This window comes from Peromyscus leucopus, chromosome 6, assembly GCF_004664715.2.
Source record: "Peromyscus leucopus breed LL Stock chromosome 6, UCI_PerLeu_2.1, whole genome shotgun sequence".
In the NCBI taxonomy this organism is placed as follows: domain Eukaryota; kingdom Metazoa; phylum Chordata; class Mammalia; order Rodentia; family Cricetidae; genus Peromyscus; species Peromyscus leucopus.
Window position 1 is genome coordinate 131,775,093 of NC_051068.1, and position 9,379 is coordinate 131,784,471.

A 9,379-nucleotide genomic window follows, 5' to 3' on the forward strand; every position below is an offset into this window, starting at 1 on the left:
GGAGGCAACGGCAGGAGGCTCTCTGAGTTTGAGGCCAGCCAGGGCTACACAAAGAAACCCTGCCTCAAACAAACAAACAAAGTATTACATTTATATGTGTGTGTCTGTGTGTATGTGTGTGTGTGTGTGTGTGTGTGTGTGTGTGTGTGTGTGTCAGGGCACAGGTGTGGAAATCTGAGGATAGCTCTGTTCTCCTTCCATCTTGTGGATCCTGCGGAGCCGTCAGTCTTGTTAACTGTGTTTTTTCGGAGACGTACATTCATATAAAACTTCCAAAAGTTGGATTTATCTTCTTTTTATTGCAGAAGACTTTCAAAGACTTATAATCGCCAGGCCTCACAGATCTCTGCCTTTCCACTTCTCTGCTAATCACTTTTCATTGGCACCTTACAGACACTAGACAATTGTATACCTCTGCCTCTAAGATGAACAAAGTGGGTGTATTCATTGCTTTCTTTATCGTTATGACCAAAAGCAACCCGACAAGAAGCACCCTAAGGAAGGACGGATTCACTGCCACTTCTAGGTGAAGGAGATTTTACATTCCGTCATGGCGCCAGGAGTGAGGCAGCTAGTCACATTCCATCGGCAGTCAGTTCGCAGAGATGATGGAAGCTGACACTCGGCATCCTTCCCTTTGACTCTGCCCAGGATCACAGCTTATGGGATGGTACCACATTTAGGGTGGGTCTTCCCAGCTCAAGGATCAAACCTGGAAATCCCCTCCCAAACATGTCCAGGGGCATCTCTGAGGTGATCCTGGAACTTGTCAAGTTGACAACTGATATCAATCATCACACTAGGTAACTGGTCACAGCGACCCCACGAGGGAGGGGTAGGTAAGGATTTACCCAGATGTTGGAGCCTAGCTCTACAACTCCACTGAACAGAAGGGCTGGCCACACCTAACCCCACTGCGTGCCAAATGAGGTGTGGACTTAATCATTGCTATCACGCCACCTGATGCAACTACAATAACAATGATTCGGTCTTCGAACATGGTGACTGCTTCAGGTGATTTGGGGGAAACATGTACTTTACAGGATGCTCCTGCCCCAGGCCCTGCTTAGTATTTTTCTTAGTAGATGGAAGGCAATTTTGAAAGAGCGGGGAATGAAAATGGCAGGGCTGAAGAGGCGACAGAAAAAAACCTGAGACGTCATTCCACACTAAGGGACAGTCTCCTCCCTCCCTCCTGCCTTGTCTCTTGGGAAGTTCCACTTCACTTTTATCTTTTACTTATATCTGAGCTGACCCTTAGGCCTTCTTCCACACTGGGGTCCCCATGTCTATTCTGAAGGCCCTAAGTCAAAGGCAGAAAGGAATCTTTCCTGTAAACATCCTCTGGGCCCCTCCCGGAAAAGGTGAGCAGCAGTCACCGCATCCTGTCTTTATTCTGAGTCTTGGGGATGGGGGGGTGGGGGTAGGGGGTAGTGTTTCTGGGCCAGTGGGAAGAAGGAGCTGGAAGTGTCACGGGATTGAAAACATCCTCTGGCCGAGGATCTGCTCTCCAGATTCAGAAACCCTGGCTTAGAAAACTCATCCATACACTTCACAGCCATCAAGATGTTGGGGGTGGGTATGCTTGGGTCCACCCCCTTCAGGAAATGCTGATCGTGGACTCCCTATCTCCTCAAAGTGCTGTGGCTTCAACCCAAAGGCACACCTCCACCCTGCTCCAGTTTCTTGTCTCCTCCCCCAACGTTTTAGGTTTTGATTTTCCCTATTTCTGGTTGCAAAACAATGATCACCCAGCTGGCCAAACCTCAGGGTCACTTCTATGACCTCGCTCTCCTCCCATCCCATGAATCATCAAATACCACAGATTTTCCTTCCTGTGAGTGTCCAAAATCACTAGCTGGTTTCCATTCTCTTTGTTGATGCTTTGTTCTGGGCTCTTCTCGCTTTAGGTCTGAGACGTTGCAAAGGCTTCCTGGCTGAGCTCCGGGTCTTTAGACGTGCTCACTTCTATAGGTGGATTTGCCATGTACCTGGGCAGCCAGAAGCTCCAGGATACCTCGCGTGGATAGAGACCTGCTTCAAGTGATTGTACTTGATTTTATATTTGCAGCTTTACATTCCTAGTCTGTTCCAAACCCTCTCCATTTTGCACTCAGCTGCCAGAGTTATCTACAAGGTGAGAAAAAAAAAGTCTTTAGGGTTTGGGGCAGTTCTGAGTTCACAAAAAAAAAAAAAAAAAAAAAAAAAACCTGAACAGAAAAATGCTTGCCCCACCTCATGGTCAGGCTTCCCCACTCTTGACACCCCATACTGGAGAAGTACATTTTAAACTGATTAGCTTACAATGAGCGAATGTCATTGTCACTCTAAGTTCATAGTTTACATAAAGATGAATCTCTGGAGGGTGAGTGGCATTGGACATTGTATTTGCGTGAAAATTGGCTTATGTAACATGGTGTAATGTCATCTAAGATACATTTTTTAAAACTAATTGTTGAAAAGTATTGCTCTGTTATGTCACTCTCTGCTTTAAAACTTCCAGTTGGGCTGGGCAGTGGTGGCACCTTTGACGGTGGCTGTACTTGAGTGGCAGAGGTAGGTGGATCTCTGTGAGTTCGAGGCCAGCCTGGTCTACAGAGCGAGATCCAGAACAGCCAGGACTGTTATACAGAGAAACCCTGTCTCAAAAACCCCAAAACAAAAACAAATAAAAAACCCAAAAACAAAAAACCATTCTAGCTGCTCATTAAAGTACTGCCCATTTCCCAGTCAATGCCCACACTTAGACCTCTAATGCTCTCCATGCTCTGCCCAAGTTATATTTACCAACCTTATTTCCCAATAACAAGCCTTCCAAGACAGTGGTTCTCAAGCCGTGGGTCATGACCCCTTGGGATTGCCTATCAGATATTTACATTACAATTCATAACAGTAGCAAAACTGCAGTTATGAAGTAGCAAAGTAAACAATTTTATGGTTAGGATCACCACAACATGAGGAACTGTATTAAAGGTTCGCAGCATTAGGAAGGTTGAGGACCACTGCTCTAGGATTTCCACAGAAGGTAGTAGCCGCTGACTCGAAAGCAGGCCATCCCTACTGCCGCATTTACACCTTTACCCACCGTCTCCACATAGACTGTCAATCTGTGCAACAGAAAGGAACCAAGGCCTACGGATGTGCATCTGCTCCCGGTCGACCTTGTAAATCTTACCCAGTTTATGGCACCTAGTCAGCCTGTTTCCCCTGGCTCTAATTCTGCTTGCCTCAGCAGCAGTTTCTTGGAGCGAAGGGGTATTAACTGGACCAGTAGTGTTTATAAAAATAATTATAAAACCTAACATAGGGCTGTCAATTCTGTACTTTGACAAATATGGACTTAAAAAAATTCCCTTCTCATGATTATGCTATTGAAGAAAAGTAATTTTATCTCTTATCATAGAAAGTATCATCTCAGGCCTGGCAGTGGTGGCGCACACCTTTAATTCCAGCACTCGGGAGGCAGAGGCAGGCGGATCTCTGAGTTCAAGGCCTGCCTTGTCCAGGACAGCTAGGGCTACACAGAGAAACCCCGTCTCAAAACAAACAAACAAACAAACAAACAAACAAAAACCTAAAGTATCGTCTCAGAATAGTGAGCACTTCTTTAACTGTGGCACAGTCAGCTTTGGAAAGTTGACTGCATTCCATGATCGTGTAGCTGTCGGAGGTAAAGAAAACTGCTCCGACCACGACGCTGCATTTGGGAGTTGGCTCCGCAGCACTTTGTGCTTTCTACCACCTGCTTACTGCTTAAGCACAAGAGCCTGGGGGCACATCGTGCACTGTCAAGTCTTTATTTAACTTCTTGTGCACATATGTCATGTCCTCAGCTCCGAGGTAAGCTTTCTACGGAGCCAGGAAACGGACTGCACCTTTAACTCTCCAGCGAGGCCAGGCACATAGAAAATGTTCCAGAAATATTTACTGAATGAATGAATCAGCCCAGGATAGGCTCTCTAAGCCTGTGGTAACCCATAAATCCTGTCTTAATGGGTTGTGAGCACCCATCCTGGGGCCATTTCTTTCAACAGACTCCTTCAAAAAGAGGTAGCCAGTACAAATTGCTTTGCTTTTGAGTGAAACCAGAAAAATAATAATAATAATAATAAAATCCCGCATGAAAAGTCAACAGTTTCTCCCTTGAGGCAGCAGCAAGCCTCAGCAGAGAGAAGCAGCAGACAAACACACCTTTTGTAGCTCGTCATTGAGTTGATCCCAGGTATTTGGGGCTTTGTTGGTAGTCATGTGCGCAGTGTGCGCCTCTGGCTCTGCTCGCCAGCCAGATCGGGTGCTTGGCTTTCATCCTGTGGCCCCCACCCATGTGCCTAAAGCCTCCACAGTACCCATTTTGTTTGCTGCCCTCCACCTGGGTGATTTAAAAAGAGAAGGGAGAACAAAAGGGGGTGGGGGTGGGGGTGAGAGCACAGCCCAGGACTTCTTGGCCAAATCTTGCTCTTAGATTTGGGGTTGTTGTAGAGCAGCATCAGAAAACATTGTTTTCACTCAGCATCTGGAGTCAGCTCCCCAAAATATAAATTAGTTGACACCACATGGTTCTGTAAAACATCCATTAGCTTTCAATGCAATTCCATTTAACAGCTGTTGATTGAAAACCTACTGAATGCTGGACCCTGTTGTTGATGTTGGGGGTATATTAGTAAATCGACTAAGAAAAATTTCTTTCTTCCCGAAGTTTATGCACTACTAGAGTGGCTAAAAGAAATATAATATAGAGCAAATTATTACTACGCTAGAAGGTGACAGACTTGATATGTTGGAAACCACTGGACAAAGGGAATGTTACAATTCAGATGGAATGGACAGGGTAAGCTTCCCTGAAGCGAAGACTTGGAGGAGGTGGAGAGCGTACCCTTGAGGCTATGTGGGAGAAAAGGAAATGCCTTGCTGTAGCATGAGCTCACCCGAGTTCTTTGTCAGAGCCAACTTCTTTGTCAGTGTTCACATGCACGCTCTCCTTCATGCTCCCTGCTACCTCAACCATCTCTTTCCCATCTTGCAGCTTCACAGATACCATCATCATCATCATCATAATAACCAGTTGCCTCTTTACCTGGCTTTGGTCAACAGCATTCTTCTAGCTCTTGAGTGACCTTGGGTGACATATAAATGTCACCTCTTGGGACGGCCTCTCTTTGTCCCCTATCATAACTTAGAAGCCCTCACAAAATTATAATTATCACCCTCCCTTCAGATACTCAGTAAACACTGTTTGAATGAATGAGCCCACCTAAAAGCTCAAATAGGGTGATCTTTTTGAGGACAGGAATCCTGATTCGTTTACTTATGCCTAGAGCCAGGCACATTGTTGAATGTATCTAATAGATTGTGTCTTCATGAATGAGCTCCATCATGGAGGGCAGTCTTGTGGTTTGGGTATGAAATGTCCTCCATGAGCTCACATGTTTGAATACTTGATCTTTAGCTGGGGGAAAGCCTTGACGGTGGCCTTAGTGGGAGGACGTCGGTCATTGGGAGCTGGCCTTGAGATTTTTTAGCCTGGCCTAACTTCTGTCCTCTTTCCTTCACAACTGTAGATGCAGCAAGACCAGCCACCTCATGCTCCGGCCACCAGGCAACTTCCACCTTAAGCCCAAACATACTCTTCCCACCTTTACACAGCTTCTTGTCAGGTATTCAGTCAGGATGTCAAGGAAAGTAACTAACTCGGGTGGATAGAAGGACCTTGCTGTAGAACATTATTTTCAGATGTGTTACTTTTGTTCATGCTGTGGAACATTTGTTTAATGATGCAAAGATGCGTTGCACTCTTTTATGTTGCAGTTGTTTAACTCTGTGAAGCTGTGCTACTTTGCCTGTCTAAAACACCTGATGGTCTAATAAAGAACTGAACAGCCAATAGTGAGGCAGGAGAAAGGATAGGTGGGGCTGGCAGGCAGGGAGAATAGAGTGAAGGAGAAATCTGGGAGGAAAAGAAGAAAGAATGAGAAAGGAAGGAAGAGGATGCTAGGGGCCAGCCACACAGCCACACAACCACACAGCCACACATCCACACAACCACACAGCCAGCCACGGAGTAAGAGTGAAAGTAAGATAACAGAAGTAAGAAAAAGAAAAAGCCCAGAGACAAAAAGTAGACAGGATAATTTAAAGTTAAGTAAAGCTGGCAAGAAACAAACTGAGCTAAGGTCAGGCATGTATAATTTAAGAATAAGCCTCCATGTGTGATTTATTTGGGAGCTGGGTGGCGGGCTCCCAAAAGACCAAAGAGCTAAAGAGTAAAAAACAAACAACAACAGGACCTGGTAATAGTTTAAGTACACTAATCCTTAAAGACAAGATGAAAGGGAGGCCACAAAGCATTAAATTGTGAGGTGGGGAACAGATTTTTCTCCATGTTTCAGCTTTTCCCCAGAGTGAAACCTTTTTTCTAGGTGAAACAAGCTTTGGTTCAACCCTTAGCTCCGATGGGCCCTTGCTCAGCCAGTGAAGGGTCAGATGGGACTATCCCCAATTTCATAGAAGTCCTGGTTTTCTCTGCAGAAAAATCCTATCCAGCATAATGATACTGAACATTGTGGGGGTCGGGGAGAGGGAGGGTGCAATCACAGGCTACAGTGCCTGGTTTATATGTGGGTGCTGGAGTTCTGAACTCAGATCCAACTAGGTCATCTCCCTAGCCCCACTTTTCAGGTGTTTTTTTTTTTTTTTTTTTTTTTTTTTGAGAGAAGGTCTCACAACATAGCCCTGGCTAGTCAAGAACTTACTGTGTAGACCAGGCTGTCTTCACACCTTCAGTGAGCCTCTTGTCTCTTGAGGGCCAGGATTATATACTATGTCTGGTTTATGTAAAATTTACAATAGATAAATTTGTATGATTTCTCTTACTAGTCTGTCTTTTATTACAGGTGCCCAAGACATCCACCTAGTGACAGGCAGTGATAGTTCCTACTCGTCAGGTGTGTGGTACGTACACCTTACTGCTATTTGCCTAGAAAATGCCGTAAGGATGATTTCATTAATGTAAAGATTCCATTTAATCCCTGTCTGGTTTCAAAATACACCTTAGGTGACCTACTAAAAGCAAGCAGCATAATTGAATCAAAAGAAATTAATCAGAGCAAAGAAAAATAAGAGCAAGACAGAAATTCCAACCACAAAAGCACAGTGGTTACTGAAGAGACCACAGACTTGGCTCAGCAAGAGGAAGGAGACAGACCAGTTATGGGATCCACAGTCTTTTGTAAGACACACACAGAGGCCAGGAGCTCTGAGAGTAGGGGAAAGATTTTCCCATGCTGCCTCAGGAGGAATGTTGGTGTAACTGGAAATTTCTGGACTTTTTTTTTTTTTTTTTTTTTTTGCTAGAAAAAAAAAAAAGCACACTTAGGTTCTAGCCTGTCTCCAAAGAGACTCTGGAAAGAGAAGAAGGGAGATTTGCACCTTTAGGTAAGAGCCTCAGTGAGCCTCCTGGCAGCTCACATGGACTGTACTAAGGGGTGGGGATTCTGGGTAGGAAAGGCACAATAGCTCACTAAAGGGATAAGCATTCTTCCTCTACCCTAAGCACAGCCTTCCTAGGGGTGAGCCTGCTTTCCTGAGGGGTGGCCCCATGGCAGGGTGATTGATCAACCCACCTGCAATGTCAGGCTGAGGAGTTCAGCCTCCTGACCAGAAGGAACTGGTTTGCTGTGAATGGGCATTTGCTGTTGTGTGTCACTAGTGTCCAGGATAACATTTGGAGTCAGTGAGTTCCCACTAGCTGTTCGCTATGTGTCGATCAAGGGGCCTCAAGGTAACACCGACTGTCAAACTAAACCCCTCCACATCTAAGTTCCTCTAAGGGGCAAAACAATGCGCCTCAAATGTGCTGTCTTTCAATGATCTGAGCTGATCCTGGATAAGATTTAAAATACCTGAAAGAACTGAGTGGCTGGTGTAGTTATAGTTTTCTCCAGTCCTGCCTGGCCCACGGTCAGGGCAAATCTCTCTCACCTGCCAGTTCCGCAGCCGCTCAGACCCAACCAAGTAAACACAGAGAGACTTATATTATTTAGAAACTGTATGGCCGTGGCTCAAGCTTCTAGCTAGCTGTTCTTCTATCTTAAATTAACCCATTTCTATAAACCTATACCTTGCCACACGGCTCGTGGCTTACCAGTATCTTACATGTTGGTACTCATGGCGGCAGCTGGCGGCGTCTCTCTGCCTCAGCCTTCTTGTTCCCAGAATTCTCTTCTCTGCTTGTCCTGCCTATACTTCCTGCCTGGCTACTGGCCAATCAGTGTTTTATTTATACAGAGCGCTATCCACAGCAGGCTGGGGCCGGTGAGACGGCTTAGTGGGCAAAGGTGCTTGCTGCCAAGCCTGGGGACCTGAGTTTGATCCCTGGAACTCATGGGGTAGAAGGAGAGAACCAATTCCCACAAGCTGTCCTCTGACTTCTAAAAGCATGCACACACACACACACACACACACACAAATGTATGGTTAAAAAAAATGCAGAACCACATTCCTCTCTAAATGTCATATTGCCTGTCAAGCTTACATCTTACATAAGCATGAGCATCAGCAATGTCAGGGATGGGTTTTTTGGCAGCCGAAGGTCGAAACTCCGCAGTACTGATTAGACACAGGGCTGCACAGAAGAGCTTGACATCCACTTGTAAAAACCAAGGATCCAAACAAGTCAGACACCTGCCTGGACCCATCCTTGGAAAGATGCAGATTAAAGTGTACCCATGGGCAAGGGCTAGATTCTCTTCAGAAAACGGTCCTCCTTTGCTCTCATAGGACAATAAACGGGCACCCAGGGCCTGCAGAGCAGTGTGTGGTGTGACTAATGGCCCTCCCACCAGTGTCGAGTACATTCAGTTCGCTATTACTCTGTTTTGTCTTTGCCTTTGCATGCCTCCCCATCCTATAAGGCAGAGAGCTGAGAACTAACTGTTGAAACCAAAATTGTAGCATGAACCTTAAAAGTTCTTATTAATAAAATCAAACCTGAGGCCAGTTATTGGGGTGAGTGCTGGAAGATCAGAGAAGCAGAACAAGCCATAGCTTCCTCACCTCACCAGTTCCTCAGCTGATCCTGTTTCCTCAGACTGGAAGCTTCTCAGTCCTCATCCAGAATGAATCTCAGCTGAACTGCTGCTCGAAAGCCTGAAAGCTTAACCAGCTAAAATCTTAACCAGCCAAATGCTTAACCAGCCAAATGCTTCTAGTTTCTGGTCTCCATGCCTTATACATCTTTCTGTTTTTGCCATCACTCCCTGGGATTAAAGGCTCACTTCTTGGGATTAAAGGCATGTCTCACCATGCCTAGTTGTTTCCAATGTGGCCTTGGAACTCACAGAGATCCAGAGGGATTTCTGCCTCTGGAATGCTAGGATTAAAG

At 45.6% G+C, this 9,379-nt stretch overlaps 1 long non-coding RNA gene across 1 annotated transcript; it reads right to left on the reverse strand.

Annotated features, from left to right (window-relative positions):
• Positions 1-279: 279 nt before the first annotated feature.
• On the reverse strand, positions 280-9,093 carry LOC119088140. Its single transcript, XR_005091714.1, has 2 exons — positions 9,052-9,093; positions 280-2,130 (listed from the first exon to the last, which is right to left on the reverse strand). It is a non-coding gene; the product is annotated as an uncharacterized LOC119088140 (long non-coding RNA).
• Positions 9,094-9,379: the final 286 nt, after the last annotated feature.